The sequence below is a fragment of the Lepeophtheirus salmonis genome, chromosome 6 (assembly GCF_016086655.4).
Source record: "Lepeophtheirus salmonis chromosome 6, UVic_Lsal_1.4, whole genome shotgun sequence".
Lineage (NCBI taxonomy): Eukaryota > Metazoa > Arthropoda > Copepoda > Siphonostomatoida > Caligidae > Lepeophtheirus > Lepeophtheirus salmonis.
This window is the reverse complement of record NC_052136.2, coordinates 35,856,828-35,872,163: the sequence shown is the minus strand read 5'-3', so window position 1 is coordinate 35,872,163 and position 15,336 is coordinate 35,856,828. Positions and strand designations below refer to the sequence as shown.

Here is a 15,336-nt window from a genome sequence, read left to right as displayed (position 1 = left end):
AGAAATATCAATTTTCTTGTTCTGTGTTGATACTTGAATGGTATTTGATTAAATACATATGTTATCTCTTGCATTAAAACATTTTAAAAAATTGGAATGGTCCTTTAATTTTAGGCACCTAAAACCTAGAGTGCTTGCCCAAAGGGCTACTGGGGATTTTGAAATTGTTTCAGCCCTGCACTATAGTACCGATACACCGAACAATAATACATAGTATGTTCTAAATATATAACATCGTTACTTTTATTGTTTGACGGAACCTTTCTCGCAAAAGTAAGATATAAAAGGTCAATTCTTCCCAATTATTATAGAACAATTCTTGGGAGTTCTTTGCACCACTTTAACAATCTATCAAGGTTTAGATCCTTGATAAAGAAAAATGAAGCATAAAATTCAACAATTGATAACAAAATACTGTGTAAATGTTTTTCTTACAGCGGTATTGCCGCGATATGTACATACCATGCCGGAAAAAAGTCTTGAAATCATTTTTAATTGCACTTTCTAATCAATTAAGTGAGTTTAATTTAAAGTTCCCGTCCCTTAACTGAAAGCTTAGATTCTCAGGGTTCATTTGATGCATAGAAAATAAACATAAGAAGCAAGATAATTCTCATGGAATAAAAAAGAGCTTACATTGACGTGATGGCAGGATCACGTACGACATCATGAATACACTAAAGGTCAGTAAGGCAAGAGTGTATCGATTCAAAAATTATTTGGATATTTGAGACAACTTTAAGAACATGCCTAAGATGGTAGACCAATCAAGTTGAAGGCCAAGGGGGTAAGGTAGGCCTTCGATAAGAACCAAGCTATAAAATTCGGTGAGTATGCAAAAAAAAAAAAGAAGTGGGCCGTTCCACAGTTGACAAAGCCGGGGAAAAGCTGGTGTAAAAATCACACAAGATGATTGAAAGGCAATTCTTACAACAACAGCATAGAATCCGTTAGGAGTATTGTCAGGGACTTTTAAAACACCATGGGGATCGGATATATATATATATATATATTTTTTTTTTTTGTGAAAGTACATTCAAAATGGATCCAGTCTACAACAAGCAAAAAGCTGGTGGTTTACTTTGGTTTACCAGTATGCATAAGAATTAGGACGGTCAACAGGACCAAGCATTCGCCTCTGTGATTATGTTGTAGATTAGATCCAAAAAAGGGATATCTGGGGCTTGTCGGCACTGACTAAAATGCTAATATAAGTTATTTTTTCATCCATCGTGATTATTTCACTTCTTTCGTTTATGTTCTATTCATTAAAGGAATACTGAGAATCTAAGTTTTTAGTTAATGACTCTAATTTTGTAATTAAAATGAACAAACTTGCCAAAAAATACAATTGAAAATGGTATCAAGACTTTTTCCATAATGATATCTGTGTATTTATAACTTTGTTCATTCCAACTACATCTAACCAAAGCAGAACAAAAAAAAATTATGTCAACTTCCTTAATTTATGAGAGGAAAATATGTATGTTGATACACGACTACATACTATGTATGTACTATGATTTTATTATATAAACTTTAAATAAAAATTATATCAACTAAGAATTGATTTATATTGCCAGTCTAATAATTCATATTTGCGATTAAACAATTTTATGCATATTTGAAGAGGAATTATTAAGAAATAGAGCATGGTATTATTGAAAAATATTATTAGGTCGTATGAAAAGATTGTAGGCTGACACAAAGATGAGGCCATTATAATTATATTATATGATTTTTAGTAAGAATCAATCTTCAAACGATACGCATACAAGTTTTTCAGCTGTCAGACAATTAGTTCGTGAAATATAGCATTATGAGTGAAGCAACTTTGTTATTCATTGATAATAATGAATAAAAAATAATTCTCCATATTAATAAAGCATTGCTTTTTGGTAAGAAAAAAATGTTGATGAAGTCAAGGCCTGGCTTGATTCGGACTCTGCAACAGCGAAATCAATCGTTGTTAAATCGTTTGCTCAATTTAAACGAGGGAAAATGAGCGTTTAAGACGAGGATAACGTCCCAAAAAGGCAGTCATCGACGAAAATATCAAAAATGTCCCCAAAATATCAAAGGAACGTGTTGGGCAAATCTTGCATAAACATTTGGGCATGTAAAAATATGTGTAAAGAGTGTTCCACACGAGCCCTCAATCGATTCATATGATAGAAAGAAATGAACGCTTTAACTATAAAGACTAACGGTAAAGTTAGAAGATATAATATAAAAACATAAAGGCTGAAAATATGTCATGCGTCAAAATCTCCATGAGGCGAAACTACCAGAGACAAAGATACCAGCGGTGAAAGTATTCTCATGAAAATTACTAAAGCACAGTTGCAATCGTCTCGTGTTGCATCTGTCTCTCATCTCCCTATCAAATGTAGAATATTCGATGGAGCTTTGCACTTTTTATCTTATTGAGTAATCATTTATGTAATATTATATATGTTGTGTACAAGTTGCGATTTTATACAAGTTGTAATTTGTATAAAAGCAAATTGCACAGTTAACTACATGCATTATTTAATATCAAAATTGATTATTCAATGGCCAACAAGATACTATCATTTCATTTCGATAACAGTACAGTCATTATGTATTTATGAGTAATATAAATCTCGGCGTTTGAACTTTATAAAGTGCTAAATAATACTGATAATTTAGTATTTTGTATTAAAATAGTCAAAAATGACACCATTAATATATGGATCATCCATGGAATATTTAATTATGATAATTTGATCATCATCCCAAGTCCTGTAAATCCTTTATTTAAAATTGTTTATCGCATTTCTTTGATGCAACTTGTACAATTTCCTTTTACAAGTTGTAACTTGTACACAATATGTAATACAATTTTTTTTATTTTCATCTAAATGGACTGGTGCATTAGTCCATATAAAAGACATCATGATAGGAGCAAATTATATGAAACATTGAAAGCTAATGTTAATCAAAAAATACATGGACATAAATGGACGTTATAACAGGAATCAAATCCAAAGAGCCCAGTCATATCATCCTTTGCTTATCTCAAACGAAATATAATTCAAATAACAAAGTACAAATCTTCCTCTGATTGAAATTTTGGCGTGAGTTGAAGTCCAAATCCATCTCAGAAATATCTCTGGTTAAATTAAATTAATTGAAAATTAGAGAAATATTCTTATATTCAAATAAAGATGTGTCAAGGCTTGATATGAGGATAAAGAAGACGACTTACCGCAGTCATCAATGATAAAGGTGCATGATATAGTGTATAAACTCAATCTTATGATTGAGTGTTGTTGATTTTGAAAAAAAGTTAAATATTTCTTCATTCAATGAAATAATTTTTTCCTTTCTTTCCAGGTTTTTGATGATCTTTTCAGAATTTGCAAAATATATATATTTAATTTATTCGCTTTCTCCTTGTGGTACTTTGGGCTAAAGAGCTCTAAGAGTGCCGACATTTACCCCTGAACTCAACGCTATGTATACACACATACATATTTAATGACTTCACATTCGATTAACTAAAATAATGAAGGGATTCATTTAGATTGATTGAGATTCAATTTAGAAAAAAATTTTGTTTCCAATATATCCATATATATTTAGAAAAATAGCGTCTGGCAGTTAAGAAGTCGTAAGATCAATCTTACATTCACGACATTTTTAATGCTTCATACTTTAATGTAGACAGTTATATTACTTCTAAATACATAATAAATGCAGGATTTCAATAGATCAAAATGAAATGATGTAATTAAATAAAGCTTAATTAATAGAGAAGTGAACATGCACGTATTTTTGAGCGTGTGATGATACAATTTTATAACTTTCTTGTACAAGATAAAAAGAGGAGTCCATTTTTAACCGCTGGAAACGAACGTTTCCCTATCAATTGATAATTAGAAATTGTAACCTAGATAAAATCAGCTGATGCAAGTAACAACTTGTACATAAATCACAATGTGTGCATAGCTTATTTAATAAATAAAGACATTATTTTAGAATTTAGTAGTTTATAACTCTTAGAAAGTAGCAATAGTCATATTTTACAAACCTTTGGTATAACTACTAGTCCTGAAAATCGGCATGAAAGAAGTAGTTGACGGGGCAGCAAAAGTTAAGCGTCTTAAATCTGACTAAATCAACCATACAAACTTTTCTACAAAAAACCAAAGAAGTAGAAAATAGGGCCGAAATCGGTGGTTAACCAATTCTTCCTCACTCTGAAATAACTATTCAATAATTGTTGGGAATTGTTCACAACTTAAAACAAGCTCATTATTCAAGTCAACCAATCAATGTTCAGAACACTGATAAGGGAAAAAGAAGTAGAAAAAGCAGAAACAGCTGACAACAAAATACACAAAATATTTTTATCCTTGTGTGTAACACCGTTATGTCAATAGTACCGACAGTGTTACACACAAGGATAAAAATGTTTTGTCTGCCTCTTATATAATTTTAGAGGTAGAATTACAGAAGCCTTTATCGAAAGATGGTGATTGGACGCCTTTCAGCACTAATAAATACAATTCTATAAAATTTATTCACCTAGTGTTAATTTCGTATAAGCAATAGTATCCAGGGATGCTTTCCAAAAACAACTTATATAGAAATATATTTTTGTCCTTACATACATGTATGTATATATAAACAAACTATAATTAGAGATGATTGACTTCCAATAAAAGTTTTTCAAACATTCTGGGAATAAACAAAGTAACAATAATGAGACAAATGTACCTGATTGAACATAATTCTTTATAATTCATCAATTGATTAACATTCAATTGAAGGGATTCATAGAGCTTCTTTTTTTGAATAATATTCCGAAACAAAAGATATTGCAATGTTACTAGATAAGCAATTTGGTTGATTGCCGATTCATCAGCAGTAAGTTAATTTGCCAAATATTTATTAGTTTTGTAAATCATAAGGATTTTTAGCGTACGAGTTTTTTCTTATGGCAACCTCCACAATATATTTTATTTTCACAAATATTCTTTCTTGAGGAGAGAACATCTTAGTATTGAGTAACTACGTGTGAGAGAATCTCATAAAAATCGGAGAATAAATCTGAGTATTTGTCAGCAAGTTAGCTTCTACGGTTATATTTAAGAAAAAAAAATGTATTATTAACAAAGAGTACAAGCACAAACTAGAACATATTTCCGTAGTTTGTCTACGTTTTTGACCAATATTGTTGGCATGTGGCACACTCATTGATTAAAAATGTTGAAGTTGGCACTCCATGTCCCAAAGGTTACCTACCCCTGCTATAAACAATAAGCAAATATACTCAGATTTATCTTTTCCCGGGAAATTATCCTCGAGCGGCATACCGAACTTTTTTTATTACGGCATCCCGGGAAATATTCGAATCCTCTGAGTAAATAATCAATACCGTCAAATTTAAGTTCATTTTTTCATATTTTAAGATGAAATAGTCATTTTGAAACTAGGCTTACTCATAAATATATTCTTAAATATCATGAATTTCATTTTTAACAATGACATTAATATTGCACAGGTTGATTTTAAGAGCTTTTTTGATTCTGTAACAATTCTATCCGACCCGCAACAAAAAAATAATTAAATAATAAGTGATAAACAAGCTATTTTTTGTGAATTATATATAATTAAATGAAACTTTTAATATGAAATTATTTCATGAGAATTCCACAAAGGTATACAACCCGGATATATACCGGAAAAACGGAATCCCAAGTGGAAAATCTTAATATAGATATAGGAAATAGCAAAAAAAAACAGATTAGGATATTATTAGCAAAACTTAAATATTATAAGTAAATGATCAAGACCGTTAATCGTATAGATTTTTGAAATTTTTCCACAAAAAAATTAATTACGTATTTCACATTTTTTTCCAAAAAATTTAATTGCCTGTGAATGGCTATGAATTTTTTTTTTTTTTTCAAAAAATTTAATATTTGAAATTGAATTTTAGAAATTTTTTCCCAAAATATTTTATTTTTTATGAGCAGTTCTGGATTTTTGAAGTTTTTCTCTAAAAAATTTAATAATATTTTTTTTTTTCCAAAAATGTTATATTTGGAAAATTATATTTCATTTTTTTTATTATGCTCTGTATTATTGAAATTTTTTTCCAAAAAATTTAATTTTGTGAGAGTAATTATGGTTTTTTTGAATTTTTTTTCCAAAAAATTTAATTGTGTTTAATTTATATAATTAGCCCTTTCTAAATTTTAATACCAATATTTTTTTCTTTTACACAATTTTATGATTTATTTTATAAAACTTGGTTTTATGGACATTTTGTCTCAAAAAAAGAAATAAAAAAGGTCATCAAGGTTTATGTCATCCAAATTAGTACTTTTTTTTTTGTTAATCTAAGTTAAAAACCCGCATTTTTTTTAGATATCAGTAGCCACTCATTTGCTGTGATACGCAGGTGAACTTACAGATAGGCAAATAGGTTCCATTTCATTTAAATATTTTTATCGTTCTTTAAGACACGTAAAAATAAATTATCATAAACATTTATAAAAAACTTTTGATAGAAATTTAACATAACTAAATTTTACTGAGAAGCTGTAATGTGTAGTATATACACGACATCCGTTCAGAATTGGATACAAATCCATTGCAAAGTTGCAAAACATGATTCCAAGGTCCAATTATGAAAACATTAAACTTGACAAAAATATAGCTTACGATGCTCTTAATGAATTTCGGTTTTTATCAAGCGTGTTGCGATTATATTTTTAATTAGATATTTATTTACTAATTTGTCAGATACTATTTTTCATTTTTATGTTTTATAGGTGAGGTTGTTATTTTTTTTTTTCCTCATCTTCTTTTTTTCGTTTTTTTTAAAAGAATGTTTTATTCCAAATATGAAGTGGTTTATTTGTTATCTTGAACCCGAATCTGATGACAGGTACCTCTGGTTGTCGTGGGGGGTGTAGAATTTTTTTTATACTAGTGATAGATTGTTATATAAAATTGTAACCTATTATATTTATTATATATTGGTATGTACAGAACTCTAATGTTTGTATCTATGCTATAAGTGTACGAGTAATGGTTACCTTAAGATAATAATTAAATCAAATAAAGACTATTAAATATAATTGATTAGTAAATGAATAAAAGATTTATAATAAATGGCTAGTCAGCAATTCAACAAATGCCGATCATAAATAATAAATTAATCCATAAATTTAATTAAATATTTTAAGGGTGTGCAACCTTCTTTCTCAAAGGTAAATAGACACGATATTGTTGGTATGGAAAGGCGCATAACGTTAGAAATTTATGTTATCTACTAAGATAGTATAGTATAGTTTATAGCCAACTTATTTTAAGAGAAATTATATACACATGATAAAATTTGAGGACCACAGGTTCCACACACCTAAAATGAACTGAAAGCGACTATAATTTCGTTTTGGTATATAATTCCAAGACCTGTCTGTTATAGTAATATGATCAAAAACTAATTCGATCCAAGTTTTTTGTTATGGTCTAGTTTTGAAATAAACTTCCGTCACAAATCTGTCTTGATAGGTCTCAAAGAATAAAATGAATGATATTTGTTTTAGAAAATAAATTTAATAATAAAATTACCTCTTTAATAAAAGACAAAATATTTTTTTAAAGGAATTTTATTTTTCCCTAGTCCACAATTTATAACTTCGAACACGACCAAAATATTGATTAAGCTCGGTTTAGAAAAAAAATATTCAAAGTAGAATGGGGGAAAAAATCGTCTCGGTTCGAGTACTAATACTAATCGAGACGTGATTGGTTAAATTAATCTTTTGTAAACAACAGCTATATATTTTTAAAAATTGACCGTAATTGCAACTTGCATTCAAATAGTTGATAAAGTATCGTGAACGATAAGAAACCCCTATAAATAGAAATTAATATTGTAAAATGGTGATTAATATCATTTGTAACTATGTTTCATGGATGTGCGTGTCTACATATGTGCAAAACTGGGCAGTTCATGTACAATTCATTGGGAGAAAATGTATGATTTGAGAGAAATTAAACATGCAACTCACATATATAGCCAACTTGACATTTTATCGTGCCAGCTTGATTTGTAACAACAAAATTTTGAGGAGTTTTATGGCAATGCTGTTCCTAAGTGATTTTCTAATCAATTACAATTTCTAATGAGGTTTCTCTCATGTTTGAGGTGACAGGCTAGACATACATATATATATTTTGTAACGAATTAATGCACAAAAAGATTTATAAAAAATTGCCGATATAGGATATGAAAAGAATGTGAGTATCTACTAGGTATATATATAAAAATAAATCCAACATAATACACCAGCTGAACACTGACCAAATTCAAATTTGAAAAAAAAAAAATTCAAGTTGTCTACAACATCATTTGGAAAAAATTAATAAAAAATACAAATATATTATAGCGCCCATCATGATTTTGACTAAGGATGTATCGGTCCCAATATTTTGACTTCCCATGGGATCCCATCCTACGTTTTAAGGTATAAATTAAGAATAACGGCTAACTGTAATCTTCTATGAAAAATAAGTTTCACTACTAAACTAATTCAAATTGTAAACTTGGATAATTTACTATAATATTAGCAACAATGACTTATTTGTCGATTTCGACAAAATGTTTTGACACTTAGGTTTAGAAGATACAAAAACTTTTTTTTTTAATTTTTAAGTTTTTAAAAGCAATTAAATTTTGAAAAAATAACCTTCCTCCTTAAAAAAAATGATAAAACATTTGTGGTTTTATTTTAGCTCTCTCTATGTTTACATATTTTTAGCAATTCTGTGTAATTTTTTTTTTTTTTTCAATTTTATATCTTTCAAAGGAGTACAAATGAGATATATAATTAAGGGCGATAATTTTAAAATTTATTATTTATTTTTGTGTTCCGTCTTATTTTTTTTTACTTTTTCATGATCTTATGTATATTTGGTATAAATTTTTGTGAAAAATAAAGACCCATGAGAAATCAAATTAGCCTTATTTTTAAAAAAAATTGACTAATCAAAAGAAAATTCCTCAAATTTGAACATTTTAATTTCTTAAGACAAAAATATATATTTTTTTTTTTCGATTTCCATAAAAATTCCACCAAAGAGGAGGTAGACAATAACCCATAGGTCCTTATAGCTCAAGTACTACTTGTACTTGTCCTTTATATTCGGTCTAGTCCGGTATTATCGGTCATTATTTTTATTTTTTTTTCGGGCGGGCAAGTTTGATTTTTCGCAAATAAGTTGATTTTCTTAATGAAACAAGATTGATTATCGACGTCTCAAATTTTTTCTTGTGGTATGTGTTGTCGATTCGAAAATGCAAAAAAAAATTAAAAGCAAAAAAAAAAGAATTATTGTACATATAGAAAAAGGGAGAACGTATATTAAATACGAATTAAAAAAGGGAATTAGGAAGAGGATGAGCGAGTTAATCTTAGGGTATATCTTCAATATGGTTGAAGAAGGAACATGGCAAGTAAGCAATGGTAATGCCAACTAATAAATCACAGGGTCAAATATTTGAAAAAATTGTTTTATATGTACCAAAATCAGTTTTTTCACATGGTCAATTATATGTTGCATTTTCATGAGTATCAAAAGGATGTGCAGACTTGATTATATTTACATCAAATGGACGGAAACAACAAAAAGTCTTGTATACAAGGTGGTTTTACAATTGAAATTTACAAAAATTATATAATTATAGTTTATCGTAAATCGTTTTAGTTTAAATAATCTAAATGTAAATATAATCTTTTTAATTTTTCATTGGCTATCTTTAATATAGCGTGTTCGTGCTAGTAACTATAGAGAATAATAAAAAAAACCTAAATATAGCATTAATAAATGAGGAATCAATTAAACATACAAATGTTTAATTACTAGCTATTAAAAGTTTTTACCTATCTTTAGAAGTTTCTTTCACTTTTTTTAACTTTGTAATTAATAAAATAAAGTACAAGAAAATAAAATTAAAATAATTTATTCCATTATATAACAGAATAATTTAAAAAAAAGGAGAACATCATCAATGGAGGCACGATTTTACCTTTTTTAAAGACTGAAAAGTGGACCTCAAGGTACTGGACTGGACTGTAGTTCTAAATAAGGATTGACACAACGCTATATGAACCAATCACGCTTCTTGTCTAGTTGTTGGTCAAAATATAGGACATGTTTAGAAATAAAAAAGCTATGAAATGAAAGATGAAAATTTAATTAAAACAATCGTTTAATGAATGTCTAAAAGTTCTTTTTTTTTGTTTGATCTATTAATTTTATGTCATCAGAATACTAATACTAAGTAAATAAAGTTCTTTTAATTCCATGAGACATTCATCACATGGTTGTTTTAATTCAATTATCTTTCAATGCATAAGTATTTTTTCTAAGTTATAAAAATCGTCCATAGATGATTTAAAAAAATTAAGGGGAAAATACTTTAATATAAAGTTCCACTACTTTTACAATAATATGTTTTTCTTTCTTTGAGTACTATAGCAAAGAAGAGGAATCTAAATATGTTCATTTACAGTAGGGGAAATAAGTATTTGATCCCCGAGGATTTTCAGAAGTTGCCCGCAAACAAAGATGAGAGTGTCTATAAAGTGAGAGAAGCATTAAGTTAACTCTAGTCCGCTTAGAAGAAAAAGGTGTACTACACATATAAATATATATTTTTTTGTAGATTAAGATGGATTAAGTTATATAATTACCCCCCAAAAAATATAGTTTATTAAAAAAACCCAAAAAAACAAACATTTTATGGATAAAATCACGTGATATTGAAAAAAAAGCTAATATCATTAGATTATTTGACTAACATCTTTCAAAATGGGATTTACGTATTGACAGTCAACTCTGGAACTCCACGCTAAGTTATTTCGAAAGCAGCATCGGGAAGTGATGCCGTAGAGTTCTGAATCATTTTTTGTAATAAGAAAAAGCTGAACATGGATTTAATTTATTCTAAACGATCATGTTTTTACCCAACGTTGATTTTTTTTTTGTGTTTTGACCCTTGTTTTTTTGTCTAAAAAAATGTTATAAAACCACAAAAAACAACAAACATACAGCAAAAATGTTGGAACACGACCCTATTATGATTTAAAACTGAGGAAATAACAATTCCAACTAACGACATGTGAACAAAGTAAAAGTTGTACTTTTGGGAACAAATTTCACATGCGTCAAACGTTTCGTTGGAGCTCAGAGGTAAAGTTTGTCTCGCCATTATGATTCAAACTCCAAATGTGTTGGGAAGTGAATTGGTTTAATAACGAAGTTCTACTATATTATAATGTTTCATTCACTGAGATAAGAGCACAAAAAAAAACTCTTCTAGAATATATGACACTTAAGTTTTAAAATACCAAAATGTTCGAAAAGAGCAAAAGGCTATTAAGTATGAATAAAAAACTATTAAAATACGGAAATAAAACAATGAAAAAACCATAAAAACAGATTTATAATACATATTTGTAAAACAAGCAAAACATTAAAAAAAGTTAATATATAAAAAATCTGATTTTGAAGTAACAAAAAAAAAAGGAATTTTCATCTAAATCAAAACCTAGGCCCATGGTCGGACAATCGGTAAACAATATAATTATTATTTTAATTGCTATGTAAATATTTCATTACTTTAGTACGGATATAGGACATAATATGTGCTTACATGATGGCTGCATTCAGACATTAATAGGGTGCCATTCATAAACCGAATGGTTCTTTTTCAATATAATTCTAACAAAATGTTAATTACGTGCTTATTTTCTTCACTCTCTCCAAAAAAGTGACGAAAAGGAGTGGCAAAAGTCTTGAAATAGTTAAAATACCAATGTTTTATAGGGTCAAACAAGGTTGAATAGGTCAAGGTTTATGGAAATACAAGGTTAGACCATCATGTAATCGGGCTTGCTAAAATTTCCAATCTGATGTATAGTATCAACTGCTGGACAAGATAGGCAGATTTTGATAGAACACGCAACCACCCACAATCTATGAAGTCACTATTGCAATAATTTTCAATTTAATGTATCGTACCGACTGCTGGGTAAGAAAAACAGATTTTGACACAACACGTAACCACTCATTTACTATGACGTCAATATTAATAGCGTGGTGGAAGTCCAACATCAGTTGTACACGCGTTATGGTATAACCTTATGTTTCTATTACCCTTGGAATAGGTCTAAGAAGCTATTGATTTCATTGAATTCAAATGGCCTTATTTTCTTGATTAATTAATTTTTTAAGTAGTATAAACGAAGACTGTTTTCTATAGGCAAGTGTATGCCTATCGTCAACAATAAGAGGAAATTAATTTATTTGAAAGCAGTTGTGCAATGAATATAAAATCACAAAAAGAAAGGAAAAAAAGCTTGGTTAAGTTGGTCGCCTTTGTTTGTTATTTGAGCCCAATTTAAGAGACAAATAAAAGACAGAATACCATTAAGGTAGGAAAAAGTAAACACTACCTACATATTGTATTGACTATTTAGCAACATAGAAGCAATATATAACATAAAACGAAGAAAAAGAATACCATAGAAAATACCACATAATAAGATTTTAGTGTGTAAAATGCAAGAATCAATTAAATAAATAGACATTAAAAAGATGAAAGGGGCAAAAATCATTTTTTCAATCCATATTTTCAAATTAAGTATTCTCATCATACGAGTCAAATTTCATAGTATTGATACCAAAAAGGTAGGGAGAAGAAACAAAGAAAATACCCTACCAAGTGTACAACATCCAAGAACTACAAAAAACGCTTCTCTTCTTTAAATAACTAAATACATTTTCTTACATAGTTTAGAACAGCAACCGGTTCAATCTTTTAGATATTAAAATATTGACAGTTGAAGGTCCTTGGTACTGTATAGCTACGACCATGACAGGCAGAGTCGTCATATCCAACGATTATAACCAAAAATGAGCCCATTGAAGAAAAAAAAATCCTTGATTGGATTAATTAATTGATCATATTCCAGAAAATATAAATTTTTGAGCTGTCAGAATAACCGTTTAATAATTGCCTGATTTTTAATTGTGCTCAACAAATTTTCCATCTCAACCGATAAAAAAAGTTGTGAAGAAGATCGATCTCCCAACATGCGTAATTTAAAAAAAAGAAAGTACATATACGTCGGTAATTTACGAGATATTAACATTTTAATTAATTACATATGTCATCCTGTTTTAAAATTTCAAGCATATTAGCAAGCAAGACACATTATAGTTTATAGTGGTCCCTGTCAGTAGTATGTCGTCTCTCAATGTTAGCAAATGTTTTAGAGCACTCCCTTTGATGTGGTTTTTACAGCCACCAGGATTTCGACCTTCTTCACATTTCTACCTATAACCAAAGAACAAAAGTCGTATCCCTACTAATAAGTAATAACTAAAGATGTGGAAAAGGTCGAATTCCTGCTGAGAATAAATTTAAAAAAAAAGTATATGCTGGTAACTAAAGAAACTAAAAAGGAAAGAAGAGACAAGATGGTGGATATAAAAAGTAAACAAAAAATATATATGTATATGAATTATGTTCAGGGTTCACGTAACCTTTGATCAAAAAATTTAGAATATAAATACCCTTTGTAGATGATTAGAGTGATGTATCTTTGTTTTCAAATAACTTTTACAATTTTTTAGAGCATAATTATAATTCAGATACTATGAACTATGGTTTTAATTAATAGTTTATATTTCTGGTTTATTCTATAGAAAAATACATAAGCCTGTCCGAAACGTTGACTTGTATTAAATTACATTAGACGAATTTTAGTCAATAGAACACGATGAAGAGATGAAAATAGCACATATACTGAATTTTAAAAGAGTCAGAGATAAGAAAAAACCTTATTGACTGATATACATGACACCTCTTTCCCTAATAGTCTCTTCATGACCATACATTTAAAAAGAAGTAAATGTTAGTACCTGCAAGATATTAGTCTTTTTATTAATTATTTCTCCCTATTTTGAACATTCAAACGCATTAGCGAGAAAGGAGGACTATCGCTTTTATTGTTATATTTATCACTTTGATATGTTGTCAATCAAAGTTTTTAACATAAATTATATTTTTAATTTCAATCACGAGGATTTAGACAGTTTTCACATCTCCATGTATAAGAGCTTTTATTGATTAAATTCATTTCAACTTGAAAAATTCTAACGTATTAACAGGCAAGGAACATATATTCTAACTTGAGTGAATTATGTCGAGATATTTATTGAGGTTAAAGAACAAAACCCAAATAAAAAAATTATCCCTTCCTAGTAAGTATAAAGTAGTCATCCTTGAAAAAACAAATGATAGTATATATTTATAACTATCCTTATTTAATTTAAAAAGCAAAAAAATCTAATTTATTTGATCTGAGAATAACTCATAAAATAAATATTTTTTTGAAAAAAACTTAAATTAATAAAATAAACCTATAAATAGATATTTTCTTTTAGAAAAATAAGGGTCTTGATTTTACTATTTCTCTCTAAATATTTATCTATAATATTATTATTTTATTTTGAGAAACAATAAATATTTGAACTAGTTTCTCCAACTTTTTTTTTCCCCACTCAATTTTAATTTGATTTTAGAGTTATGATTGTATATTAGACTGTTCTTAACTTTTTATTTTACTTTTTATAAATTTTGAAGGGTCATATTCTAAAAATATTTGATATGGTAAAATTGAGCCATATTTATTAATATGTAAGGCTTGGATAGTGAAAGCTTCTAAATTTCATAATTTGTAGGAAAAAATAGCATATTTTCAAGTCCTTGCAAAGGCTGTGGACGAATATATAATGATTGTAGACCCGCTTTATTTGACTGTCTGGTTCTTTCAATAATAAAGCAATTTGTTATCCTCAATCATATTTACATAAAACTCTTTCAAGAAGAGAAAATTCAACTTTAGCCCTAATTTTTCGGGTGTAAGAGATTTTCTAATTTCACCCATGAAGACGTATTTTCTTAATCAATTAATAAAAAAAACCTCGCGAATGTTGTGATCATAACAGCCTTTTTATGCTTAATCAATTGTGATATAATATTTTAAACTAATAAAGTAAAGATTTAAGGCCATAAAAAGGTCAAAAGTCACAAATAAGGTAAACTTCTTACAAATTTTTATTTTAGGGTGTGTACTAGATACACCAATTTCGAGAGTGACCTGTTAATTCGATCTTCTGGTGTATTTTAATGAAAAAATTATGTTTTAAAAGTGTCAGTCTTCCAACAGCGCGTTGACCTCTATACCCATTTGCAAATGACTTTTTTTAACGACATAA

The 15,336-nt window shown here is 28.5% G+C and overlaps 1 protein-coding gene across 4 annotated transcripts in view; it reads right to left on the bottom strand.

Annotated features, from left to right (window-relative positions):
* The window catches only part of ema (C-type lectin domain containing ema), a 234,140-nt gene that overhangs the window by 158,982 nt on the left and 59,822 nt on the right, over positions 1–15,336 (bottom strand). The gene's annotated exons all lie outside the window — the stretch shown is intronic.